At 43.4% G+C, this 16,359-nt stretch overlaps 1 protein-coding gene across 1 annotated transcript in view; it reads left to right on the top strand.

Annotated features, from left to right (window-relative positions):
• Positions 1 to 16,359, top strand: part of KLHL29 (kelch like family member 29) — a 713,901-nt gene that overhangs the window by 87,353 nt on the left and 610,189 nt on the right. The window contains exon 2 of the mRNA XM_060233441.1: positions 740 to 840. The gene's annotated coding sequence lies outside the window, so the exon portion shown is untranslated. The remainder of the gene's footprint in view (positions 1 to 739; positions 841 to 16,359) is intronic.

Genomic DNA, 16,359 nt, shown 5'->3' with positions numbered 1-16,359 from the left:
CCCCGTTGTTTTGAAAAGAGTACCAAGGAAGAATAGTAGTAGTATTATATTTTGTGTTAGATGTTGTTTTAAGAGTGATCTAGTGCTTTAGGAAGAAACCTGTTCCGCTTAGACCTGTCTGTTGGTACTACTATTAAAGCTTTTCCTGAATTTGTACCATTTGGGGCTTCAGATGGAGAGCTGCATTTTTACACATCCACCAATAAAAAAATGTAAAAGTCTGGAAAACTAGCATGTTAGAAATAGGGCTAGTTTCCCTTCTGTTTTTCTGCATGCAGAGGGGTTTTAGATTATAATTTCAGTGGTGAATCATTGGAGCATTCAGATACCTTTACTGTTTACTTAAACAAGTCCCCACCCAGTCCAAAGCTACATGTAAAATAATGACCAACAGTAATACTTTAACCTGGTATAAGCTGGAAGGCCTTTGCTTTTCATTCTGTGTGGCAAATCTTTGCAATTCTTGAAGAAGTTAAAATCCTTTAGCTCAATAAGTGGTATATGAAACTTAAGCCCTTGTAGTTATTTTTATTCTTGTCCCTTTTTTTTAAAAGATGCTGTTCTCTCTGCCTCCTGCCTTTCTGAACCAGTAATTTGGAGCGCAGTTTTACGTAGAGTTATAACCCTTCTAAGCCCATTTAGTGCAAGTCTTCAAGTGTAACTGTGCTTAGTATTTCACTATTAGTTCTCATTTTATCTTTTGTGAAAAACTTACCTGTGTCCCTTCATATTTTTCTAGGTGTTCTGGTTCCACAGAAACTCTCTGCTTCAATGTAATGATTTGGTCTCCTGTGGTTTCACTGCAAGACACTGAATTATATTTAGACTCTGGAAACTAAGGTGGGTTTTAATGCTTTTAAAATACTGTATTTTTTCATAAAAACTGCAATGAAATAATGTCAGCTTTTGAATTTGTGAGTTAGTTCACTGGACATCTCTTCTTAGTGATAGTGCATGTAACTGCTACTGCCTTTTAATATGGGGGGGGGGGGTCTGTTGAATTGAGGAAGGATCCCACCCACCCCCACCTGCTGCCAATCTGATAATCAACTTGGTTCACCCAAATATTTTTGTTTTGCAGTGAGAGCTTTCTGAGTTTGTCAGAGCAATTTAAATCATTGTCATCTCTCATGTTTCACTGGCCTTAATTTTACTTTTTTTTTGGCAATGTAGTAGCTTTTGCAGTGGCTTAGAGGGTGCTACAAGTAGCTTTTGGCTAGAGTGGTGCAAGTTTAGCCTGAAGAGGAGGTAGCTGAGAGGTGATATGATCACCATCTTCAAGTACTTGAAGGGCTGTCATATAGAGGATGGTGTGGAATTGTGTTCTGTGGCCCCAGAAGGTAGGACCAGAACCAATGGGTTGAAATTAAATCAAAAGAGTTTCCGGCTCAACATTAGGAAGAACTTCCTGACCATTAAAGTGATTCCTCAGTGGAACAGGCTTCCTTGGGAGGTGGTGGGCTCTCCTTCCTTGGAGATTTTAAACAGAGGCTAGATGGCCATCTGACAGCAATGAAGATCCTGTGAATTTAGGGGGAGGTATTTGTGAGTTTCCTGCATTGTGCAGGGGGTTGGACTAGATGACCCCGGAGGTCCCTTCTATGATTCTAAGTAGCTTTTGACTAGAATATAGATGTATAAGTTTATTCTTCAGTAAATGTGACATCAGTCCTTTGTGGAATATTTACCGTTGAGTCTTTGTTATTTCTCTATTAAAAGGGAGAAAGATACTCTTGAATATACAGTTTTATTTTTCAAGCATGTTAAGTACCTCTAAAGTTCACACTGTACACGCTGCAACTTCCTCTTCAAAAGAAACTCAGCAGGATGAGCTGAGCGGTATTGAGCTCTTGTAGAAACCTCTGGCATTCCGATCATTGTTTAGAAAGGATAACCAAGACAATGATTGTGGTTTTTCTCTAGTGTTGAGGTCAACTCCAGTTTCAGCCCTGTTTTCTACTAACATAAAAACCTTGCAGCCTACAGTAAAGCAGCTTGTTGCTGTTGACTGCAGGAAGGAATATTTCAGTTGTGCACTGCTCTGTAATGATTTCTGATGATTGACAAAAGATTGTATTTGTGAGAGGTGGAAGGGAAATAAAGTCTGATCTTGTCTGTGCCTTTATTAAAAATGGTATTCCACAGCATTCTTTGAGCCCTGGACATATCTGTAAATGGACATTGATCATGCCCTGAAATATTCCATGATTATTGACATATTTTGATTCTTGATGACTGTTTCTGAAACATATTGCAAACTTGGGAATGGACAGGAAAGATTAATTTGGTATGTTTTCTTCTTTCCCGCCTTTCCCTTAAAAAAAGCACATATCTCATTTATGGAGTACAGAATGTATACACTCTCATTTTGAAAGAGGGTAGTTGCACAATTGAAGCAGTTATACAACAACATTTTTCTGAAACAGACTTTAGTTTCTGTGGTGTGGTTAGAAATATATAGTCTAGAATGGGAGCACACAGGAAGTATTAGGAAGCAGGGCTGTGTGAAGCAGTTTTAAAACAAAATAGTTTAAACAGTTACCTTAGGGAAATTACATAGGTAGAAGTAGTTGGCCGTATATTGTTCTGTGGATCAATGAGGTTATTGAAAGGGACTTTCAGCTGAGGATTCCTTTCCTGTAGGCATTATATCTGAGCAAGACACTCTGAAAGTATTGCAAGAAAGCTTCCAGATGTGAAAAATGAAGTGCCTGCTTTTTCCACTTGGTATTCTTAGGTAGTTCAAGCTACAGCATCTCTCTCTCTTTCTCACTCGTGTTTGGTTGGGATGCATGTTATCTTTTTCTTCTTGAAAGCTGCTTCTTTAAAAATTAGATTAAAGACTTTCTGATACCTTGCAACAAAATTAGATGCTTTTATCTAAATTACTTGTAAAAATCTAAATTGCTTCTTAAAAATCAAAGGTGGGATACAGTAAGGTTTCTAAGATGCCTTGATCTTATACAGTCAGGCTTTGGGACTAGAAACAGATCTCGGGAACAGATGTTAGGAAAGCCACCATTATTTACAAATGTAACTTCCTTTTACAAAAGCTGCTGAGAATAATAATGAATGGCACAGAAGCTTTCAAGAACTTAATGGTGGTATGATTTTAGGGTTTAAAAAAAATTCTTTAAAAAGATACTTTCCCCCTTCTTCTCGTAAAATGTTAATAACCCTTCGCCCCCATAAATCCTGGTTTGAAGAAAAGAGCACTTGCTTTCCAAAGCTTTTTTATGTGCTGCCCTTATTTTAAGGTTCTGTTTTCAGGACATTGTTCCTGTTTGTCTTCCAGTTCACCAGCATCGCCAATAAGAGACACTCATTTATTAGCTTCCTATACAGGCATTTTGCCAAGTTATTTTCTGGGTTAATCATAAAAAATACAAAACAAAAAACCCATTGACACTTTAACCATGAATGTTGTTCAGAGGAAAAGATGGTGTTTGGAAGCCCCATTGCTCTCTTCTTCATGTCTTCAGTATATCTTGATGTTTGGTATCTGTGTTTTCTTAGCAACTTGCTGTTTTGTTTTAGTCTAGTTTCCTTCACTACACTCCTACCACTCCCCCATTTAGACAATGGAAGAGTTGTCTTGCCTGTATCTCAAAGGATGTTTATAGAAGAGGTGGTAACTTAATGCTAATATCGTAGGTGTTAAAAAGTTATATCAAATTTTTCTAAGTAATATATCCCCACCAGAAGGTCACAGTTGCTTTAGGTCTGCTGTGGGAGTAAGAAGGATTGCATGATAGGGATTTAGCTTCTTGGGCAATACCTCATGTCAGTTCAGAAGTTCCTAACCAAGCCCACCTGCTGGCACCCAAGGCAGGCAGAAGTTCTCAGAAGCACCATCAGCACAGGCAGGGATAGCAAGTACTCTCAGAGCTGTTGATCTCACAATACCCAGAGCAGGGGCTGAGTGGCTTGAAATCTGCAGACACTTACAGCAGGACTCTGCCCAGCATCCTGCAAAGTGTCACGTGAAATTGTTCTTCCAATGCAGAGAAGAATCCCAAAGCATCCAGTCATGCACTATGCTGCCTAAGCTAAACTTTCAATAGGGTTCTCTACCTTCCCTTCCCCAGTGATTCTGGAGATGATTGTGGGGTCCACGGCAATATATTAATCTCCTCAGCGGATTCCTTGGCAGTCCCAGTCTCTGACCTTGGCTTATGCTCAGGGGCCACCTTGGCTTTTGTGCTTCCCTTGCCAGCCCTTGGAAGTCAGAGGATCCAAGAACCTCAGGGTCTGCCAGGGTTTGACCTTCATCAGGTCAGTCACTGTGGCACCCTTATCTTCTGAAACCCAACCCTGACACTGCCACTTTTTTACTTATTAACTCGCTCAATCATTTGTGCACTTTCTCATTTTCTTGATATGTAATCCAGGCGTTCAATGTATAGAGCTGCATTCTTGATTCAAAAACAGTCTCTCTTTTTAAGATTCTCTTATAAATACAAAGCTTTTGCAGACGATATAGTGTTTATACTGGAGAATCCGATTCAAGTGTCACCATTGTTGTTAGCCAAGATAAAAGAGTATGGAGAACTAGCAGGATTGTATATAAACAAAGAGAAATCAAAATTCTTATGTAAAAATATGCAACCAAATAAAATAAAAGAACTACAAGAGGTGACGGGTTGTGAAGTCACAACCAAAGTTAAATACCTTGGAATAGAGATAACAATGAAGAATATTGATTTATTCAAAAATAATTATGAAAAACTGTGGTGCAAAATGGACAAAGATTTGATGAAATGGAATAGGCTTAATTTGTCCTTATTGGGTAGGATAGCTGCAATCAAAATGAATATTTTGCCAAGAATAATGGATTTATTTCAAACCATCCCGATTGTAAAAGATGCAAAACAATTTAACAAATGGCAAAGGAAAATCTCTGACTTTATATGGGCCGGAAAGAAACCAAGAATAAAGATGAAGATTTTAACAGATGCTAAAGAGAGAGGAGGTTTTCAACTTCCTGATCTAAGATTGTATCATGATGCAGTTTGTTTGACATGGATTAAAGATTGGATAATGCTGTTAGATAAAAAACCTTTATGGTTAGAAGCTCACGGAAATAAATTCGGCTGGCACGCGTATATGTATTATGGGAAGAATAAAATGGATGGTCTTTTCTCTCACCACTATGTTAGAAACACTTTACTAAGTACTTGGATAAAATATAAGAAATATGGGGACGAGAGAAAACCGCTGTGGATAGTGCCAGCAGAAGTAATAAAAATAACAGCTGAATCCGACAATAAAAGAGAAATGTCATATAACCAACTGCTCAAGATTCGAGGAGATAAAATTGAATTAAAATCTTTGGAAGAGCTAGACAATAAATATGATTGGTTTCAAATGCAACAAATTAAAAGCTTGTTGGAAAATGATATAAAATTGGAAGGAATTAGACGAGAACAAACAGAATTGGAAAGGGTCCTGCTTGGTGATAATGAAAAATTGATATCAAAAGTATATAAGTTATTATTGAAATGGTCTACAGAAGAAGAAGTAGTAAAATCTCAAATGGTCAAATGGGCAATCAATGTGAATAGAGAAATACAAATGGATGCATGGGAATACCTTTGGAAGAACTCAATGAAGATATCAACTTGTCAGAGCATAAAAGAAAATTGTTTTAAGATGATGTACAGGTGGTATATGACCCCGAAAAAATTGGCTATGATGAGCAAGAAAATGCCGGATAGATGTTGGAAGTGTAAAAAACATGAAGGTTCTTTCTTCCATATGTGGTGGACATGTGAAAAAGCGAAAGAGTATTGGAAGATGATACAACAAGAAATCTCCAAAATATTGGGTTACGACTTTAAGAAAATTGCAGAGACATTTTTGCTCGGATTACAATTAGAAAAATATCCAAAGGAAGATAGGACTCTAATTTGGTACCTGCTATCAGCTGCTAGGACATTGTATGCGCAGCTTTGGAAGCAAGAAAAAATACCGGATAAATGGGATTGGACTATGAAAGTTCTATCGTGGAGTGAAATGGATAAATTAACTAGAACATTAAGAGACTATGATTTGGAGATATTTAAAAAAGAGTGGAGGAAGTTTAAAGAATACATAGAGAAAGAGTCGAATGTAAGAAGACATTGGACAATTTTTTAGTAATAATGGGGGGGGGGGGGAAACGAAGAAGCAAGAAGGGGGGGGAAATATTTATATAACGAATTTTGATTAGTCAGATGTATCTTTAGTATTGAATTAGAATCTATAACCTCGGGGAAGTCTATATTGGAGGGAGGGGGGATTGAAAAGTCATATGGGTTAGTATTGAAGCAACGAAGGGAAATTAAGTTCTGTAACCATATGCTATCAATAAATTGGTTAAAACAAAAACAGTCTCTCTTTTGAGGAGGAAAGAAGATCATGAGAATTTAGTCTTACATGTATATGCGTAGAACACTTTTGGCCTAATACTGGAGTCTTCAACTCAACCTGTCACCTTACAAAGACTCTTATCCTGTTCACAAGTCATGCTGAACAGTCCATGTATGGTGTGCACTTTTAAAATATATACACTGACTAATTCTCATTTTTGCATTCAGTACGTCCATAGCAGAATGTGTGGTTTATCTGCCAGATTTATCCTGGTACTGGTCCCTGGTTTCAGTTGTAAAGTAAACACATGTTGGCTTTTTTTTTTTAATGAACACACACACACAGGCAGGGTGTACATGCATTCATTAACATGTGAATAGAGCTAACGTTTCACAGACTGTGTTCGTGTGTCAACCAGTTGGTAGAGTCTTTTTTTTCATTCACTTGAATTGTTAAGTTCCTGATAAAGGCCCCTGATTGCTTCAGAAAGACCACACTTCCATAGAATTAATCTGTAGCATCTCATCTAATATCTTCAGTTTAGCAGCTCTTTATCCTGCAACTTCATAGTGATAAATTATTTCAACTAGAGTTTATATGTATATTAAGAAGATATTGATTAGAGTGAGCTTTTTACTGTAACACATCTATGCCCTCCTGAACTCAGGGGACTCTCATGTTGTAAGAAGATAAATTATGATGTAACCCCCCCCCCGGTAATTTTATAGATAGCACCTGTCCTCTTTCTCCCTCTGAGTCAGAGGACATCTTGGTGAGTAATTCTCACCCTCCAATTAGGGGGGCGGGAACAAAGTCTTCCACTTCCTGTCACCCATCTCACCAGTTCTTTTCCTGCCTCGACAGGGAGAGCAGTTGAGAATAGGTGCTGTCTCACCTATTCAACCCCTTTTCTACTTTTTTCTACACTAATATTCCTTAGAGCTCTATCAATCTTTCCTACTTTGACCCCGTTCTCTTTTATCTTCACGAAGAAGATTAAAAGGACTGAAGGCCTGAGCCCCCAGTAGGGGGCAGACTGCTGACTGAGGCAATCAGTTTCTCCCCTTTCCTGTAAATCAGCCTGCATAGAGTGTGTCCTTTGACTGCTCTAGAGATGGAAAATTGAGAGAGTAGCTGCGGCTTCTTCTTTGAGGGAGAGCTGGAAGCCCCTCTCACAGCCGATCCCAGTTTAAACAACTGCAGATACCATTGCAGATCGATTGGGACCCACTTTGTCAGCCAATGCCGGGAAGAAGAAGGCAGAGAATCAAAAAGAGATGCCATTCCTCCCTATCACCTGTATATGTGGCAGCCATGTCTGAGTCAACCACAAACCAGAAGGACACTGTGGAGTGGTTTTCACCACACCCATAAGCCAGACAGACTGCAGGGCCCAGAGAAAATCTTCAAAGCTGCTCTTCTGAACAAGGAGCAGCAGCAATTGGGCCCACAATGATCTGGATCTACTCATGAGTGATGTGCAAAGGTTAGGTCTACTCATGAGTAATTAGTAAGGATTGAGAACCACCATACCTTTCTCTGAATTATAGCCTTGCTTAGACAAACCATTAGGGGGGATTGCAAACTTCTGCCGGGGGGTGGGGTGCAAGACAAATGGCATAGGACTTGCTCCAGCCCTTCTACAGGGCCTTCCTCTTTCAGAGAAAGAGATATGGAAGAAACTCTTTTCTCCAGAGGAAGATCTAGCTGGCCCACTAAGGCAACTAGGAAAGAGGATCACACCAGGAAAAGAGAGAGATAACTCCCAGTGGAACCATTCACCCTTCAGATAGTGAAGCAGGTGTAAGGGGGAAAGGAGAATTTTTTCACATGAGAAAGAAGAAAAAGTAGAAATCCCAGAACAGTCCAGAAGATTCTTTAAGTCTGAGGACTATCCTTGTCGCTTAACCAAGATTATGGCAGCCTTAGAGCTGCAAGAGAATGCCCCAGGAGAAGACCCAAATTCTTCTTCACCAGAGGCGAAGAGCAGACCCAACGGGAACAAAGCATTCTTCCCTAGATCTAGTATAGTGAAAAAGATGTTTCCTTTACCCAGACTTTGAGAAACAGCTAAAGACAGAATGGGCAAAACCTATGGCCAATAGGTTCCGCTCTGCAGAACTACTTCCTGCCGCTATGATTCTGTTATTACTATTACCAACTATTCTCCCTGTTGAAGTCCTTGTTGTAATTTAAGAGTACTAGTTCTTTCTTGTTTAGAAGCTCATTAACTGCTTTTTGGAGTTGCCAGAACTGGAGAGATGGGTGACTCCCACCCAGAAGACAGGAAGTGGAAGACTTTGTTTTGCCCCCCTGATTAGTGGGAATCGCCCACCAAGTAGTCCTCCTCCTTTGAGAAGGACCCTTCGTGGTAAGTATCCAGTGGTCCATTCTGGTAGATATTTCTCCCTTCCCCAGTTGTGAGACTAACCATTATAATGAACAAAATAATCTGAGATCTTTAACATTCATGATTAAACATCAAACATGGATTACTTTGAGGTGGCAATTCCAGCTGTTATGGCAAAGATAAACTGGAGTCATGTGACAGTTTAAAGACTAATGAGTTTTATAGGTGGGCAAGTGGGGCTAACATACTTGTACAGGCTCCTGTTGTATGCATGTTAGTTTAATATAATGCCATATATAGAGGGCTTACTGTAATGCATCCTCCTCAATTCTGCCAGTTCTGAACTTGTTCAAAAAACACAGATGTCAGGGCTTCCTAAAATCATAGAGTATGTTCCACTACTGAGCTAAGACTTGTTCCCTGTCATTTCTCCCACTGCCCCCCTCGAAACACCCCCCATGCATTGCATCCTGCTCTTCCATCCTGAGTATTGATCTGTTTTGTATCCCCTTGATTTTAATCATTATTAATCAAAAACCCATCGCTGGAGCCCATTGGATACAGCATAGATAGGAACCATTGTTTAATTTCCTTGGGCCACCACTAACACATATTAAACATTTTAGACATGCTTCCTCTATGTATCCTTTGAGATTCAGTCACCACACACTTTAAATCTATAAAAACTCTGCAGGACTAAGAAAGGAGTTGTTTGGGATCAGAATGTCAAGAAGAGGTCTGGAATCAAAGTCATGATTGCAGCTCAGTATCTGTTTATTACTTGCATTCTGGGAAGGATAGAGAACCCCCCATGACTAAAGGAGTGGCAGAGCAGCCTGTAGTTAATGGAATAGGGCAAGGGTGGCCAATGGTAGCTCTCCAGATGTTTTTTGCCTACAACTCCCATCAGCCCCAGCCAGCATGGCCAATGGCTGGGGTTGATGGAAATTGTTGGCAAAAAACATCTGGAGAGCTTCCATTGGCCACCCCTGGAATAGGGAGAAGCTCTGATTTGCCAGGAATAAACAGAGTTTTGCTATGTACATTCTTGAATCAAATTGAATCAAGAGGGCATACTTTTAGTTATGGTTGCGTTTATGTCGAAATCATGATCAGCATACACTAATTGATTCAGATTAATAACTCATGCCAGTTTGAGATGACCCTGAGTTCCAAAGGGAAAAATAAGTGGGGACTGGTTTCTAACTTGACACTCTGAGTTGAAAATTCTTCAGTTTCCTCCTGGGAGGGGAGAGGTCAAGGTTTTAGATCACGTGGAGCTTATGAGTAATTAAAGCAAGTTGGAGTGAATGAGGTCATAGTTGGAGTCAGATGCCAATTATGTACCCATATCCATTCTGGGATCTAATAAAATCTGCCATATCATCAGATCTTCACCAGCGTAAGATATAGTATCATCTGCTAGGAACAGTCTTCTAAAATTTAATGTGTACATGAAATAATAGATGGACACACATTTGACAAAAGCGGTGACATTCAAAAACTGGTGGGAGAACATTTAAATATCCCAGGACATTCAACTGTTGAACTGAACATCACCATTTATTCAGCTTCAGAGGTATGAAAATTGCTGAACTCAAATCTGATACTGGAACACCTTGGCTCCACTATTTTCTCTCTAGAGGTGTTAAATTAACATAGCAAAGCTAGGAAGATTGTGTCATTGCTAATTACTGCTGTTGTGAATAGTCATTGTGTTTATCTCTTAGATGGTTGAGGTTGAACAGAAATGTCACAGACTGTACTTCTTTGCATTTCACAGTATTTTGAACCTAATTTATCTCCCCACCCCCTGTTCCCCTTATGTAGGTATTTATATGAGCTTGAGGCTAAGAAAGGAAATGTCTCAATAAAAATCTGCTGAGTGTTTTTCAAAGAGGCCACACAACTCCCACTTAAAATCAAGAAAATTTAATTTTTCCATAGGTCAGTAAAACTCTTCCAGAACAACAAACAATTAGCATGTTAAATTATTTAAAATATATAATCAAATTATAAAATTGATACTGCTGAAATATATTTTGACAGTGTAGTTGGAATAAAAATAATTTAGTTAACAGCTTAATCCAAGGGATGAGGAAAGCGGTTTAAGTTTTCAAAGGATCAAAGAATTCCTGAGCCCAAATTTTGACAGAGATCAGTAGTATTTAGAAATGAAAGGTTTCAACATTAACTATTCCTAATAACTATTTTTGAGACATGTTACTTAATTTAGGCCCCCTAGATGTGCTGTGTCAACAGTTTGTTACCAGTGGTTTCGTTATATGTACAAGTCCCTTCCCCACAAAAACTGAATTATTTTGGGGCAAGGTCATCTCTCTTTAAATATAGGTTTATAAATATACCGTATTTTTCGGACCATAAGACGCACCTGACCATAAGACGCATTTAGTTTTTAGAGGAGGAAAACAGGAAAAAAAATATTCTGAACCAAATAGTGTAATAAAATATTTAATAAATTATAACAATAACATTTGAACCATGTAAAGTGCAAAACAGCAGTAAAATATTTAATAAATTATAACAATAACATTTGAACCATGTAAAGTGCAAAACAGCAGTCAACAGTGGCATTAAGAACTATTATCACTGTCATTAACAAATGGAGAGACTTAAAGGTTTGAGTACTCTAGTTTTCTGGAAACCCCAAGAACTCATCATCGCTAGAGTCAGAATTTAGGAAGCTCATTTGCTCACAATCACTTTCTTCACTGTCTTCATATAAGAGATCGTCTTCACTTCCATCTAAGGCATTGCTAATGCCACATTTTTTGAATGACTTTACAACGACCTCCTCCTTCACTGAGTCCCATAATGTTTTCACCCATTCACAAACTTGAGTGATGGTGGGCCTTTTCATTCGTCCAGTAGGTGTCAGATCATGATTACCAGCAGCCATCCATTTGTTCCACTCTTCTCTCATTAAGACCTTAAATGGCTTGTTGATGGAAACATCAAGAGGTTGCAACTGGCTGGTAAGACCTCCGGGAATTACAGCTAGATGAGTCTTCACTTCTTTGAAGCACTTTTTTGTTGGTTCGCTAATATGTGCTCTAAACTGGTCAAGCACTAATAAGGCAGGTTTTTTCAGAAGTCCTCCAGGACGTTTGGACCACACCTTTTCAACCCATACTCTCATTCCATTTTCATCCATCCATCCTTTCTCATGTACATGTACAACAACTCCTCGCGGAATCACTTCTTTTGGAAATGTTTTCCTTTTGAAAATCAACATGGGTGGCAATTTGGTGCCATCGGCACAGCAGGACAACACTGCTGTGTAATGGGTCTTCTCATGCCCTGAAGTTTTCACAGTGATGGTTTTAGCACCCTTCAGATCTACAGTCCTATTAGATGGCACATCAAAGGTTAGCGGGACTTCATCCATATTCCCAATCTGGCCAATTTCAAAGCCATGTTTCTCCCTAGCATCTATGACAAATTTATGAAAGGACAGAATTTTGGATTCATATTCTTTTGGCATTTTTTGCGCAATTCTAGTTTTGGTCCGCATAGCAAGACTATGTCGCCTCATAAATCTGTAGCACCATGATGGTGATCCTGTAAAATCCTGAATGCCTTTCTCTATAGCAATGCGTTTCGCTTCAAAGATTATCATTTTTGTCGAGACACAGAAGCCATTATTCCGGTGACGTACAATCCATTCTTTCAAGTCCACCTCCAACTGTGGCCACTTTGCAGCATGCCCACGGAAAGTGTGCTTACTTCTATCTGCTTTTTGCAGCTGATCCTCCTGTTTCCTCCACTCTCTAATCATTTTTTCAGTTGGAGGAGGCCCAAAATGTCTCTCTGCTGCTCTGTTTCCATGTTCCTTAGCATATTTTACTACCTCTAGTTTAAAAGGAATTTTATATGCTAGCCTTTTCTGCTTTATCATGCTTGCACTGGTAAAATGAGGTACCGTACTGGTATTTTTCTGCAAGAAATGAAGGGACTGTCAGTATCATTTCTTCAATGTTTACCATTGAGCACTAACCATACATGTATGGTAAGCCTCCTCAAGTTCCTCCCAGGAAAGGTGAGGAAAAAAATGTGATGAATGGATATGGGCACTGCTCTTGCATCAGGTGCAACAAGGGCATCCACACATACAGTTTCAGTACCCCTTAGGTAGAAAGCTCAGCAGCGTTTGGACATGATCCATGGTGTAACACACAGTAATGGACTGAAAGGAGACTCCATTTACAGTACCATAACCCCATTTACTGTGCCTTAAGGGAGTGACTCCATTCTAGGGTTATCAAGTCCAATTCAAGAAATATGGTATCTGGGAACTTTGGGGGTGGAGCCAGGAGACTTTGGGAGTGGAGCCAAGATCAAGGCTGTGACAAGCATCATTGAATTCCAAAGGGAGTTCCGGCCATCACATTGAAAGGGATGGCACATCTTTTCAATTCCTTCTTTCCATAGGAAATACAAGGATAGGGGCACCTTCTTTTGGGGCTCATAGAATTGGACCCCCTGGTCCAATCTTTTTGAAACTTGCGGGGTATTTTGGGGAGAGGCACTAGATGCTATACTGAAAATTTGGTGCCTCTACCTCAAAAAACAGCCCCCCCAGAGCCCCAGATACCCACGGATCAATTCTCCATGATTTTCTATGGGAATAAATCTCCATAGGGAATAACAGAGTTCCCAGCAGGCATTTCCCTCCCCTCCCCCCGCTTTCTGACGACCCTGAAGCAGGGGGAGGGCCTCCAAACCAGGGGATCCCCTGCCCCCACCTGGGGATTGGCACCCTACTACGCTATACCTCACTTTCCTCCCCAACAGAAACCCCAAGCAGCTTTACAACTCTCCTCTTCGCCATTTTTTGCTCACAACAATCACATGGCTCAGAGTGTGTGAATGGCCCAGGGTCACCCAGTAAGCTTCCATTGCTTTGAGCCCAGGTCTCCCAAGTCCTGATACTCTAACCACTAAAACACACTTGCCTCTCAGGATTGTTGAGTATGGTATCTGACAACAGTATCTTCCACCGTAAATGAGAATCTGGAATCAAAAGACAAGGCAGGGGGATTCTGTACACAGACACACTGTGAGGCGAGAGAACGTTGGGCTCGTCCGAGGAGAGGAGAGGGAAAAAAGCCCAGAGACCCCAATGGCGTTTCAATCCTGCTCTGCCGGGCTCTGATTGGCCGATGCCTCTGCCCACGCCCCCCTCCTCCTACCTCGCTGTATCAGCTATACCTGCTCCCTCGCAGTTTTTTCTCTTTTACCATACCTCCTCCCCCCCTCCCAACTCCAACACGTTCCCCATTTTTCATCCCTCTCCCCCCCCCACACACTCTGTTTGCAAAATGCATTTCTCCTTCCCTCCCTTTTATGGACCCAACGCTGCCACAATCAGGCTAATGATGCATTTACGAACGGTACTAAAACAAAACAAAAGTTTTGCAAGCCTGAAAAAAAAACGGGGGCGGGGGATAAGCAGCCTCCCGGCAGCCAGGGCCGTGCAACAAGGGGCCCGATCCCCCTCCTCCTCGCATGGCCTCTACGGGGGGGGGGAGGGCAGAGGAACTGGTTCACGGCGGTGGATGTGAAGTGGCTCCACGGAGCTGTGGGTTCAGCAGCAGCACATTGGTGCGCATCCTGGGGCCCCAATCCCTGCTCGGCAGGCTCTGGCGTCTCCCCCCGCCCTGGGAAAGCCGACAGGGGAGGCGAGCAAGAGGAGGTGGCGGCGGCGCGCAACTCATGAGGGCGGAGGCGGTGGTGAGTCTCTGCCCATAGAGCACATAGGGGGAGTAGTAGGGTCCGGTGGCGGCAGCGGCGGCGGCGGGCACGGCCGGGGGGCGCCGGGGGCGGGAGTAAAGGTGGTAGCGGCTGCCCAGTCTGAGGGGGTGGTAGGGACTGCGCAGGGCCAGGCTGGCAGGGCTGCTGCCCGGTGGGGCCGCCGAGGTGGGGATGTGCATATGGCAGGCCATGGCGGCAGCAGCCAGCGAACTGGAGCCCGGGTAGCTGCCCAGGAGCTTGTCGGTGCCCGGGAAGGCGGTGTGCGTCTGCAGATACAAAACTGAGGAGCTCATTTTGCATTTTGCAAACACTTGCAGATGTGGGGCTGGGGGTCGTTGGGCAGCATGAAGTTGTAGGGGTAGAGCGGGTGGCTGGCCAGGGCAGGAGGCGAGGAGTGGACGGCGTGGAGGGGCGCGGCGGCGGCCGTCGGGTAGACCAGAGGCTAGCCGGCCTTGAGGGCTTGCTCGTGGGCGCACGAGGCGCTGGCGGCGGTGCCGGCGGCCAGCTGGCCGGCGCAGTGGTAGCTGAGGCAGTAGGGGTCTCAGCACAGGCTGGCCGTCATCACCGACGGGGGCGAGGCGCCGGCCAGAGGGCTGGAGCCCGCCGCCTTCCCGCAGCCCAGGCTGCCGGCCAGTTGCAAGCCCCCCCCAAAAAACGGGGGCGGGGGATAAGCAGCCTCCCGGCGGCCGGGGCCGTGCAGCAAGGGGCCCGATCCCCCTTCTCCTCGCATGGCCTCTACGGGGGGGGGAGGGCAGAGGAACCGGTTCACGGCGGTGGATGTGAAGTGGCTCCACGGAGCTGTGGGTTCAGCAGCAGCGCATTGGTGCGCATCCTGGGGCCCCAATCCCTGCTCGGCAGGCTCTGGCATCTCCCCCCCCCGGGAAAAGCCGACAGGGGAGGCGAGCAAGAGGCGGCAGCGGCGCACAACTCACGAGGGCGGAGGCGGTGGTGAGTCTCTGCCCGTAGAGCGCATAGGGGGAGTAGTAGGGTCCGGTGGCGGCAGCGGCGGCGGCGGGCACGGGCAGGGGAGCGCCAGGGGGCGGGAGTAAAGGTGGTAGCGGCTGCCCAGTCCGAGGGGGTGGTAGGGGCTGCGCAGGGCCAGGCTGGCAGGGCTGCTGCCCGGTGGGGCTGCCGAGGTGGGGATGTGCATATGGCAGGCCATGGCGGCGGCCAGCGAACTGGAGCCCAGGAGCTTGTCGGTGCCCGGGAAGGCGGTGTGCGTCTGCAGATACAAAGCTGAGGAGCTCATTTTGCATACACTTGCAGAAGTTGTAGGCGTAGAGCGGGTGGCTGGCCAGGGCGGGAGGCGAGGAGTGGACGGCGTGGAGGGGTGCGGCGGCGGCCGTTGGGTAGTCCAGAGGGTAGCTGGCCTTGAGGGCTTGCTCGTGGGCGCACAAGGCGCTGGCGGCGGCGCCAGCGGCCAGCTGGCTGGCGCAGTGGTAGCACGAGGCTTGCTGGACGCCCTGTTACACGCGCAGCTTTGCTTTCGCTCACTCTCCCTCCCGCCATGGACCGTATTCGCTCCATAAGACGCACACACTTTCCCCCCCACTTTTTGGAGGGGGAAAAGTGCGTCTTATGGTCCGAAAAATACGGTAGGTCTTTAATGTTTATGCATCTGTTTGGTAAATAAACGCTAACATTGTACTGCATCCTTTCATTTTTGTTGAAGTGCAAGCTGAACCTTGTTTGGCCATTTGAAATATAAGGACAGGTTGGTTTTATAGTGTTACTCATATAGGAAGGTCTGTCTTACAGAAAGACATCTTGAACTGAGTTGGCACCAGCAGTTTTAAAAAGATGGTGCTATCCATCTTTCAGAGTGTAAATTTTGCACAAATGCTTCTGCTTGCAAGTATGCTCTTACGCATCAGTGTACAACA

Source organism: Heteronotia binoei, chromosome 1, assembly GCF_032191835.1.
Source record: "Heteronotia binoei isolate CCM8104 ecotype False Entrance Well chromosome 1, APGP_CSIRO_Hbin_v1, whole genome shotgun sequence".
Taxonomy (NCBI): Eukaryota; Metazoa; Chordata; class Lepidosauria; order Squamata; family Gekkonidae; genus Heteronotia; species Heteronotia binoei.
This window is presented reverse-complemented; position numbering and strand designations above follow the sequence as displayed.